The 12,244-nt window shown below is 44.1% G+C and overlaps 1 long non-coding RNA gene across 1 annotated transcript in view; it reads right to left on the bottom strand.

The window, feature by feature from the left end:
• Positions 1-12,244, bottom strand: part of LOC141092778 (uncharacterized) — a 50,124-nt gene that overhangs the window by 22,199 nt on the left and 15,681 nt on the right. The window contains exon 2 of the long non-coding RNA XR_012232911.1: positions 11,820-11,889. This is a non-coding gene — a long non-coding RNA (uncharacterized lncRNA). The remainder of the gene's footprint in view (positions 1-11,819; positions 11,890-12,244) is intronic.

Raw genomic sequence — 12,244 nt, 5'->3', positions numbered from 1 at the left:
ATCTCATAGTCCCGTGCCCATATACCCATCATACATATCCTCCATCCCATAGTCGAGTGCCCATATACCCATCATACATATCCGCCATCTCATAGTCCCGTGCCCATATACCCGTCATACATATCCTCCATCCTATAGTCCAGTGCCCGTATACCCATCACACATCCTCCATCCCATAATCCCGTGCCCATATACATATCCACCATCCCATAGTCCCGTGCCCATATACCCATCAAACATATCCTCTATTCCATAGTCCAGTGCCCATATACCCATCACACATCTTCCATCCCATAGTCCCGTACCCATATACATATCCGCCATCCCATAGTCCCGTGCCCATATACCCGTCATACATATCCTCCATCCCATAGTCCAGTGCCATATACCCATCACGCATCCTCCATCCCATAGTCCCGTTCCCATATACCCATCATACATATCCTCTATCCCATAGTCCCGTGCCCATATACTCATCACACATCCTCCATCTCATAGTCAACCATTATGACATCATAATGAGTGGCGGCGGGGCTTGCAACCTTTGATGACATCAGCGTCGCCATGGCAACCATTGTGACATCATAATGAGGGGCGGGGCTTGGCGCGCACACACTGCTTCCCCAGTATGCAAATAGGGGCATTGTGACATCACAATGAGGGGCGGGGCTTGACACGCACACACTTTTTCCCCCAGTATGTAGATAGGGGCAAAATTGTTTGGTGAATTGGAACGCGCAGGGTTAAAATTTCGCCACACAACATAGCTTAGGACGCTCTCGGGGTCCAGACGTGTGCCTGTGCCAAATTTTGTGGCTGTAGCTGCGACGGTGCGGATGCCTATCCCGGACATACAAACAAACATACACACACACACACATACACACATACAGTACATACACACTAACACACTTTGAGCTTTATATATTAGATATACACATACAGTTGTGCTAAAAAGTTTACATACCCCTGGAGATTTTTTGCTTTCTTGGCCTTTTTTCAGAGAATATGAATGATAACACCAAAACTTCCAAATGACCCAGATCAAAAGTTCACATACTCCATTTCTTAATATCGTATATTGCCCCCTTTAACGTCAATGACAGCGTGAAGTCTTTTGTGGTAGTTGTGGATGAGGTTCTTTATTTTCTCAGATGGTAAAGCTGACCACTCTTCTTGGCAAAAAGCCTCCAGTTCCTGTAAATTCCTGGGCTGTGCAGCATGAACTGCACACTTGAGGAGTCCCCAGAGTGGCTGAATGATATTGAGGTCAGGAGACTGAGATGGCCACTCCTGAACCTTCACTTTGTCCTGCTGTAGCCAAAGACAGGTCAACTTGGCCTTGTGTTTTGGATCATTGTCATGTTGGAACGTCCAAGTACGTCCCATGCACAGCTTCTGGGCTGATGATGTCAAATTTGCCTCCAGTATTTGCTAATAATGTGCTGCATTCATCTTTCCTTCAACTTTGACCAAGTTTCCTGTGCCTTTGTAGCTCACACATCCCCAAAACATCAGCAATCCACCACCGTGCTTTACAGTAGGAATAGTGTTCCTTTCATCATAGGCCTTGTTGACCACTCTGCAAATGTAATGTTTATGGTTGAGGACAAAAAGTTTAATTTTGGTCTCATCACTCCAAATTACCTTGTTTCAGAAGTTTTGAGGCTTGTCTCTGTGCTGTTTTGCGTATTGTAAGCAAGATACTTTGTGGCATTTGTGCAGTAATGGATTTCTTCTGGCGACTCGACCATGCAGCCAATTTTTCTTCAAATGCCTCCTTATTATGCATCTTGAAACTGCCACACCGCTAGTTTTCAGAGAGTCCAGTATTTCAGCTGATGTTATTTGCAGGTTTTTCTTTGCATCCTGAATAATTTTCCTGGCAATTGTGAATGAAATTTTTGTTGGTCTGCCTGACCGTGGTTTTGTTAGATAATTACGCTACTAATTCAAGGGGTTTGCCACGGACCCTCTTAATTTAACACTGTGAATTAAGTAAACTGTGGATGGTGGCAGCGCGTTGTGTACAGTTATTGCGGCTTGCTGGCAGTCCAGAAGGGTCTTATATTGCTGAATGAGGGGCTGTGGCCACAGCATTGATAATTCCCTTACTGCAGAAGCCTAATCGCTGGCTCACAACAGGCAGTCCGTCCGGCGACTAATTATCCTAGGTGCAGTTCCCTGACTGACCTGAGGGTAAGGGGGGCGCCGGAGAGCTGCGAGTTCCAAAGTGGAACTGAGAGAGTGGGATGTACATAAATCCCTGCAGTACTTAGAAGATTGATAGCAGTGGTGGGGCACCCAAAATACCCCCCTGTGTCAAATTGTAGAGCGAGATTAGCTTGCTGGATATTTTTGTCACATGGTGCCAGTGGTGGGATAACTAAGATAAGCCCCCACTGCGCCTGTGACAGCCGTGTGCCGGCAGTGTGTCGCTTCCCTCCGTCCGCTGACACACCCGTGTCAGTGGTGGGATTGTGACATAGTGGTGACACAGGGTCCGCTGTCAGTCGCGTTTTGGTGGCAGCAGGACCCCCGTTAGTCGCTGTATTGGGCGAACAGCGGTGGGCAGTTCGTCACATATTGGTAGCATGTAAGCCCGCAAGGACAGGGTCCTCTCCCCTCTGTATCAGTCTGTGATTGTTAGTTTGTTTACTGTAAGTGATATCTGTAATTTGTATGTAACCCCTTCTCATGTACAGCACCATGGAATCAATGGTGCTATATAAATAAATAATAATAATAATAATCATTCATATTCTCTGAAAAAAAGGCCAAGAAAGCAAAAATTCTGCTAGTGTATGTAAACTTTTGAGCACAACTGTATATATCCTATTTAAAAGTGGTTGATATTATACAGGTGAAAGCCTTGAGGTTGTAGAGGTAGTAGAGGATAAGAGGCAGATAAGAGGCAATATTAAGAAATAAATCTGAACAATAAGCTAAATGTAAGTACAACTTACTGAACGGAAATGTTGTCTCCCCATAAGAAAGTGATTTGATCTGAAAGTTACTGTAGGCCACTTACAAGACACACAGCAAACTTCTTGACTGATACTTAAGAGCTTCCATTTTAAGCAAGACGGAGCCTGCTCTCCCACACCTGCAGATCCTTTACAATCTTGCTTATTACCTTGGCAACCAGAGACATTTTTTAATGATTGTTGACGTCAAACAAAGTGAGTGTTGGCAGCTGGAATGTGGCCTTTTGGCTCGCATACAAATGTTTTGTGAGAAGACCTAGTTGTGTTTTGCTTTTCTTCCCTTATCCTGTTTTCTTTCTCTTTGTCATCTAACACATGATTATGATTGTTGGACTCTTACACTTGAAGTGATGTTTTCTCTTTTAACTTCCAGTTTGCTAATAAGTTTTGATGGGTGTATATTATTTTAGGACAAATCAATAACTAAGGCTAAAACATATTCATCATTTAACAAAACTAAAATAAAATTTGCAAAGGCAAAAAAATTTGATTAATCTGCACATTCATATGTGAAGAAGAAGAGAAAGCTGTTTCTTTTGCAATGAAAGTCAATATTCATCTTGGAGCCAATGGTCAATGATACATGACTAGCTATTCCCTAATGTAATGTCATTATTGGGACTGTCCCCTTCCCAAGTGGATGAAAATTGATACTAATAATAATAATATGGCCAGTGACATCATAAAAACAAAGGTATACCCACCACAGGTGAAGACCATGCCATTATTCTGGGGCAAGTGATAAGTGGAGTCCCAGAATTACCTTGCTCCCATTTTCTTCCATTCATTGAGTGAATTATTGAATTTTAATAAAGAGACAAATACTGGAAAGGATAAATAGGGTCTTATCAGGTTTAATAATGTTAAAGGAACATGCACAGTGGTGCACACAACCAGTGTTGAAGTTAAGGCTGCTGTAAACCCACAAGGAAGGCAAAAAAATGGAATAATAATAATAATCTTTATTTATATAGCGCCAACATATTCCGCAGCGCTTTATAGTTTAACAGTTTCAGACACAGGTCATAAGTAACAACGTTAGCAATACAATAATTAAAGCACAATAAGCCGCCCCTGCTCGTGAGAGCTTACAATCTACAATGAGGTGGGGAGATACAAAGTACAGGTGTGTATTCACCATGATGTATTTACAATGATGGTCCAGCCATCTTGAGGGAGTGGGGGATAGATAGAGATAGTGAATGAGCTACACACACATACACACACACACACACATAAATTGACTTTGATTAGGGAACGTGATAGGCCGCTCTGAACAAATGTGCTTTAAAGGTAATCTGTCACCCCTTTTTTTTTAATATGAACTGCCGGCACCGCCATCAGGGGCTTATCTACAGCATTCTGTAATGCTGTAGATAAGCCCCGATGTACCCTGAAAGATAAGAAAAATGAGTTATATTATACTCACCCAGGGGCAGTCTGGGTCCAGTTCGGGTCCGGAGGGAGTCACGGTCCGGTCCGGCGCCTCCCATCTTGCAACAATGACGTCCTCTTCATTCCTGCCCGTCGCGGGGGAGACGCTTGGGAAGCATTATGAATTTACAGGTTCTGGTGGGATGTCAGTAGCAGGACAGATTTGGGTACCGTCCTTGTAAGGACGGGAGATTTACAGGGGCACGAGAGGGAGTGACAGAACCATCCCCCCCCCATTGTTATTATAACACTATAGCTCCTGTCTTTTGATCATCCGGATATCAGTGGGTGATTGATACAATAACCTGGCTACTGACAAGAATCGTCAAATGGGTGAGATTGAACCATTTTTTAATGAGCACCGTTGAGCACGAGCACTTTATATGTTGATGTTTACTGTCTGGGGTTGCAATAATTTTATGTAAAGGAATAAAGGTTATGTTTTAGGTGTTCCTTATATAGGTAACACTCTTTGCTTGAATCTGTTTAGACCCTGAGGATTTTTGGTGGCGTCCGTAGAGACACCACAGCTAAAGCTGTCTAGTGACTGAAGCCTAGAGAGTAGGAGACGTGGTCAACAGTGTCAAAAGCTGCAGGAAGGTCAAAAGGAGTGAGCAGAGAGTGGTCACCGTTACATTTTGCTGTCAGAAGGTCATTTGTCAATTTGATGAGTACAGTTCCTGTCGAATCTAGGGGGCGGAAGCCAGACTGTGAAGGGTCTAGGAGAGAGTGAGTGGAGAGATAAACGGTAAGATGGGAGTAGATCAGGCGCTCCAAGAGTTTAGAGATGAAGGGGACATTGGAGACTGGTCTGTAGTTATTTGTGCAGGATGGGTTGAGAGCGGGTTTCTTTAATAATGGAGTAATGATAGAGTGTTTGAAGGAGGACGGGAAAATGCCCGAGGAGAGGGAGAGATTAAAGATTTTAGATAGGTGAGTTGTGACGACTTGGGAGAGAGACTGGAGATGTGAGGGAATCGGGTCGGTAGTGCATGTAGTTGGACGAGAGGAAGAGAGGAGTCTGGAGACTTCTTCTTCGGTGATGGGATCAAATGTGGAGAGTGAGCCAGGGGAAATGCAGGAAGGGATGGGAGTAACAGCACTTGGTGGTTGGGAGCAGATGTCCTAATGGATGTTATCTATTTTCTCTATAAAGTGGGAGGCCAGGTCATCAGCACAAATATCTGTAATAGGGGCTTGTGCTTTTGGCTTGAGGAGGGAGTGAAAGGTGTCAAAAAGGTTCTTGGGGGTAGTTAGATAGTGAGGAGATCAGGATGGTGTAGTATGTCTGTTTGGCAATGTGAAAGCCAGAGTTATAGGTTCTTAACATAAATTTGAAGTGGAGGAAGTCTTCTGGTGTGCAAGTTTTCTAGCATAAGCGTTCAGCACTCCTAGAGCATCGCTGGAGCAGTCGAGTTTGCGATGTGAGCCAGGGCTGTTTTACTCTGTGTTTGGAGGTTCTGAGGGTGAGGGGCGCTACTTGGTCAAGGGTGCTTCTGAGAGTGTCATTGTAGTGGTGTACAGCCAGATCAGGACAGGAAAAAGAGATTAGGGACAGTGATGAGTGTAGGGAGTCTGAAAGTGTATGAGGGTTAATGGTTTGTAGAATTCTGAATGTGTGGTAGGTAGATTTGTGAGCGTGAAGGAGAGAATGTTGTGGAGAGAGGGAAAGTGGTCAGTTATTTAGGTAGGAGATTGAACAGAGCCGGACAAAGACCAGGTCAAGGGTGTTACCGTCTTTGTGTGTTGGAGAGGTTGAGAGCTGTGAGAGGCCGAGAGAAGTGGTTAGTGATAGGAACTGGGATGCAGATGTGGAAGAGGGGCTGTTAATGGGATGTTGAAGTCTCCCAGGATAAGGGTTGGTAGTTCTGAGGACATGAAGTGCGGCAGCCAGGCTGAGAAATGGTCAAGGAAGTGGGTGGGTGAGCCTGGGGGCCGATATATGACTGCTACTCTGAGGGAGAGGGGACAGAAGAGCCTGATGGTGTGAACCTCAAATGAAGGGAATGGGAGTAATGGAATTGGGGGATGGAACTGAGGGGATGACCTGGAAAGTGCTTTGTGGGGACTAGTGATGAGCGAGTATACTCGTTGCTTGGGTTTCCCCAGCATGCTCGGGTGACCTCCGAGTATTTTGGCGTGCTCGAAGATTTAGTTTCTGTCGACGCAGCTGCATGATTTGCGACTGCTGAGCAGCCTGAATACATGTGAGGAATGCCTTGTTTGTTAGGGAATTCCCACCTGTATTCAGGCTGTTCAGCAGCTGGAAGTCATGCAGCTACATCGTCAGAAACTAAATCTCCGAGCACGCCAAAATACTCGGAGGACACCCAAGCATGCTCGGGAAAACCCAAGCAACGAGTATACTCGCTCATCACTAGTGGGGACAGGAATATGCCCACTCCACCACCAAGTCTGTTTGTGGGTCTAGGAGAATGGGAGAATTGTAAGCCACCATGGGAAATGGCAGCAGGGGAGACAGTGTCAGAATGCTGGATCCAGGTTTCAGTGAGGGCCAACAGATTCAGAGAGTTGTTCAGAAAGTAGTTGTGCAGGAAAGGAAGCTTGTGACATACAGACCATAGATTCCAGAGGCCACAATTGAAAGAGGGAAATGAGGGAGTGCAAGTAATTATTAATAAGATTAGTATGGTTTTGATATGAGGTAGGGTAGAGGTTGAGGTTGGGGGAAGGTGGACCAGGGTTGGGGGAGATGTCCCCCGAAATCAGTAGGAGTGGGAAGATAAAGAGCAAGTAGTTACTGGAATTATAGGAAGTTTTTGTGTGATTTGTTTGGGCAAGATGGGCTGTGGTTTTGCAGGAAGGTGAAAAGTGCATGGGAGCTGTACATGGGAGAGGGAAGTATAGAGGGGCTGATGTGATAGAGGGCGGATGGGGCGATGAGTGTGGATGGCAAGGGGACACTAGTCCTGAGTCCATCTCTATGCTATAACACCTCTCCCAAGATAACATATACAGTGCTCCCCCATATGGATATACAACAGTGAGTAATGAGAATGATGCAACAGATGAATTATAGCAAATATTCAGTAAGCAGAGTTCATTAAAACATATTGTAGGTGATATGCAGCACATGAGACAGCAGGCAGAGATGTGGAGTTGTACCATTACAAGCTGCTTGCTGACATAGAATAGATTGAACACATGCAGGAGTTGAATCAGCGCAGGAGTTGAATGATCTGATTACCTGTATGAAGAGTATAGAGATGCATGCTAGATTCTGCCATGGAATAAATGGTTTTTCTTGATGCTTAGCTTCTGTGATGCTTTGCTTATGGGATGAATGCAAAGCCCCACACAATATGTCACAAATTACAAGGGGGATATCATTGTATATCCCACTGCTGCCACTAATATGTCATGAACTGGGGGTGTTTGCTTGCCCCCAGTTCGTCAGGGGATTGTTTATATCCCATTTTCCAGTTCCGGTTTGGAACTTGCAGCTCTCTGGCGCCCCCTTACCCTCAGGTCAGTCAGGGAACTACACCAAAGATAAGTAGTCACCAGAAGGGCCGCCTGCTGTGAGGGAGATGTAACTATTCCCTGTCTCAGGTGGGAAGTACACGCATAAGAAAAACCTCCGTCCATCACTGCTAGAGTCTCCCCAATAGCCCAGAACACTTCGCTGCCACCAGCTCCTAGATCTTATATGAATCTCGGGTCAGGAGCCAACCCGCAAGTGTTAGGAGTTGGATTCCTGTAGCTACACAACAGGAGTCCAGAGCCTCACATACAGTACTGCTTTGCAGCAAGTCACTCCTGAGGCTAAGTCCCGCTGCCGCTCCACTGAGTATGCTCATGAGATGATCTCCCATTGGAGCTCGGGAGTCACGTGCTCAGGTCCTTCCCCTGATCTGATTGGTCCATCTCAGAGATCTGGAAGGTCCCGGCAGCGCACGGCTATAAAAGGACCGCATGGCCGTTCAGCCATGTTCTAGTATAGACTTTACTTACTAGATGTGTGAATGGTGACGGATGTATGATTCTGGTGACTGACTCATTTGAAACCCCTTCCCTCTGATATTATGCATGTGGATAGGGAATTAGTTCAGCAGTCAGCGCCAGTCAGTGGCAAGCTTTAGGCCACTGTGCACACCGCGCCTCTACACTAGCGTCCGATTGTGCTACTCCACACGGCACTATCGTCTCGCGGCAGTGTCCTACGCCGTGCTGCAGTTGCAGCTCTCTTTGGCGCCCGCAGTAGCGACGCCGCACACATGGTAGGTCTAGATGGACGCAGTTCCTCCTGCCTTGGGTCCTGCACCTGTGTCCTGATACCGTGTGTGCATTTATCTGAGACCTGTGATGCTAACAGGCTCAGCCTTTTTGTGTTTACCTCTACTCGCATCTCTGTGATTAAACAGTGATTGCTCTGCGCACCTGGGTGACGTTTAACCCTGTGCGCATTATACTGCCATATAGCACGTCTGCCATTACTCAGCAGCAGTTTTAACACCTTCTGCAAGGTGGACCCCGAGCGGCGAATGCACTTTATTTTTTAGTTTATTTAGTGCGTTCCGCCGTTCCTAACAGCAAGGTAGCGTTACTTTAGCCAAAAGACGTGGCAAAAATTTATTAGAGCAAGGAAAACAAAGCTAGTAAATATTATAGCTTTTACTCCAAAAATAAATAGGCAGTGTTTACAAAAGTATGAAAAAGAGATGCTACAAACGAGATAATTACAGTATATATAGGCAATTACAAAATAAAGATGGATTAAAAAAGAGCTTACATATTTCAGTCAATGGTATGCCATGTGGAGTTGGGGGGGAGGGGTTTTGCAAAGGCCAAGATTTAGTCCACAGCATGGATGGTAATTAGTCACTGACCAAAAAATGGGATCACCACTATAAATGACAACATGTACTATTTTTATTTAGTGTCAATCAAACCAAAAACACATTAAAAAGTCACAGAATAACACATTAGACCCTTATGGGTTAGTAATATAACCCTAACAGGTTCCCCAATCATCCAAGGTATAGATGATAAGCTTACTACTGGTCCAGAAATTGAACAACACAGCCATATGATATCAAGCATATTTATTATGCATGCTGTTAATGAAAGGCCTCAGTTGGAACATTATAAGCTGTTAGACTGTTGTATATAAGAAGTGCAATGTTTATATCAAAGATAACACAATATAATACAGCACAATGATAGCACTATAGAACCAGAGTACATGTAAATGCAGCATGCTGAACCATGCACCAGCAATTCAACCTAACCCCTAAATCAGGGAACAAAAAAATGTCCTATGGGGGTAAAAAAGTATACCTGCGCCCGGAAATAGTAAGTTCAGAACTAGATAGACAACCTCCAGGAAGTGCATAAAATGTGCATTGGGTGCCGTGGCAGCATACTATACCCAAGATGGGGGAAGCCTGTGGACGTGCCCGACGCGTGTCGCTACCGCAAGGTAGCTTCATCAGGGGCTGAGGGTTAGGTCTGAAAGACGTCATATATATATATATATATATATATACATAATAAAGAGCACAATGAGCGGCAGCTGCGGTTAATACCTGTGCGGTCACATATGCAAAGAGGCGGGACTGAATACTCCATCCAAGCCTGAGGGACGTTCTCAGACGTCACTTCCAGCGGAAGAAGGTCATACCGAGGGCAGTGGCCAGAATCGGCCAGTGCGCCTGTGCAAATACACACAGAAAGGGGCGGGAGCAAATCGCTCCATCCAAGCCCTGAATATGCTCACAGTTATCGCTTCCTGCGGAAGAAGGTCTTTTCAGAAGCAGTGACCGAAATCGACCAATGCGCCTGCGCAGACAAGGTTCACATATTGAATAGTGATAGTGCAGCTGTTGAGCTGAATACTTCTTGTTTGTGGTATTTATTTGGTACGAATATGTATCGTCAATGCCATCTTTTAGCATTTAGATGGATTATTTATGGTACTGTCGGATGTTTTTCACGACTGCTGTCTGTTAATCTGTGGATAGTTTTTACTTTTTCTGCAGTACACAGGCCGCAGTTGTATGTTATAACTAATAGGGATTATACCTATGTAATGTTTTACATCTCATACTGGTATGAAGGGCTGCTTGCTATGATTGGAGTCTATATATCTATATGGCTACTTTACAATTTTTGCACGTACGCCTTATGGGCCATTTGTAATTGCTAGCGGCTAGTTGATTAAATCAGATGTGCTTATTCTTTATGGAACTGTGATTCTGTTCATTGATACCACTACCTAACTTAAATATGGTATGTGATGATGAGATATGCACTGTATTGCCATTCTATGCGCCGTTTGGTTAACCCTAGTCCGTAGTCCATGTCAGGACACATGCGCAACAGTGCACTATCACTATTCAATATGTGAACCTTGTCTGCGCAGGCGCATTGGTCGATTTTGGTCACTGCTTCTGAAAAGACCTTCTTCCGCAGGAAGTGATAACTGTGAGCATATTCAGGGCTTGGATGGAGCGATTTGCTCCCGCCCCTTTCTGTGTGTATTTGCACAGGCGCACTGGCCGATTCTGGCCACTGCCCTCGGTATGACCTTCTTCCGCTGGAAGTGACGTCTGAGAACGTTCCTCAGGCTTGGATGGAGTATTCAGTCCCGCCTCTTTGCATATGTGACCGCACAGGTATTAACCGCAGCTGCCGCTCATTGTGCTCTTTATTATGTATATATATATGACGTCTTTCAGACCTAACCCTCAGCCCCTGACGAAGCTACCTTGCGGTAGCGACACGCGTCGGGCACGTCCACAGGCTCCCCCCATCTTGGGTATAGTATGCTGCCACGGCACCCAGTGCACATTTTATGCACTTCCTGGAGGTTGTCTATCTAGTTCTGAACTTACTATTTCAGGGCGCAGGTATACTTTTTTACCCCCATAGGACATTTTTTTGTTCCCTGATTTAGGGGTTAGGTTGAATTGCTGGTGCATGGTTCAGCATGCTGCATTTACATGTACTCTGGTTCTATAGTGCTATCATTGTGCTGTATTATATTGTGTTACCTTTGATATAAACATTGCACTTCTTATATATAACAGTCTAACAGCTTATAATGTTCCAACTGAGGCTTTTCATTAACAGCATGCATAATAAATATGCTTGATATCATATGGCTGTGTTGTTCAATTTCTGGACCAGTAGTAAGCTTATCATCTATACCTTGGATGATTGGGGAACCTGTTAGGGATATATTACTAACTCATAAGGGTCTAATGTGTCATTCTGTGACTTTTTAATGTTTTTAATGTGTTTTTGGTTTGATTGACACTTAATAAAAATAGTACATGTCATTTATAGTGGTGATCCCATTTTTTGGTCAGTAGCTTTTTATCTTTCTTGATGTATCACTCCTTTTTACTGACCATTGGTGTATCCCTGTCTTACATTATTAGTGGTGCCTTCCTCACTTCTTGCCACATGGATGGTAATTAGCTGTCCTCCTCCAAGTACTGAACTGGAAGAAAAATGAAGAGATGCAAATCCAAGTGTAAGCAGTTTATTCAATGTCTTTCAAAGTTTTACAACTTCTTCATTTGAACAAACCACATGGTACAATTTAAGTCCTTAAGTACTTGTTTTCTCCTTCTTTGACTAAAAATAAATAATACCAAAAACCATATATTACCATAACTAATATAATGTGATTTTTATTCTGCACTATAAACGCCTTAAAAAATGCCAGGATTGCTGTTTTTCAGGTACACCCCTCTCAAAAAAAAAAATTATACAAAAATCATTAAAACATACCAAAATGTTTGAAAGAAAAATAAAATGTTACGGGTATCAAATTGTGGCAACCAAAAAATCTA

The sequence above is a fragment of the Dendrobates tinctorius genome, unplaced genomic scaffold (genome assembly GCF_039654945.1).
Source record: "Dendrobates tinctorius isolate UK_male_01 unplaced genomic scaffold, ASM3965494v1 ptg000060l, whole genome shotgun sequence".
Taxonomy (NCBI): domain Eukaryota; kingdom Metazoa; phylum Chordata; class Amphibia; order Anura; family Dendrobatidae; genus Dendrobates; species Dendrobates tinctorius.
Note: the sequence above shows the minus strand (reverse complement) of the source record. Positions and strands in the feature narration are given on the sequence as shown.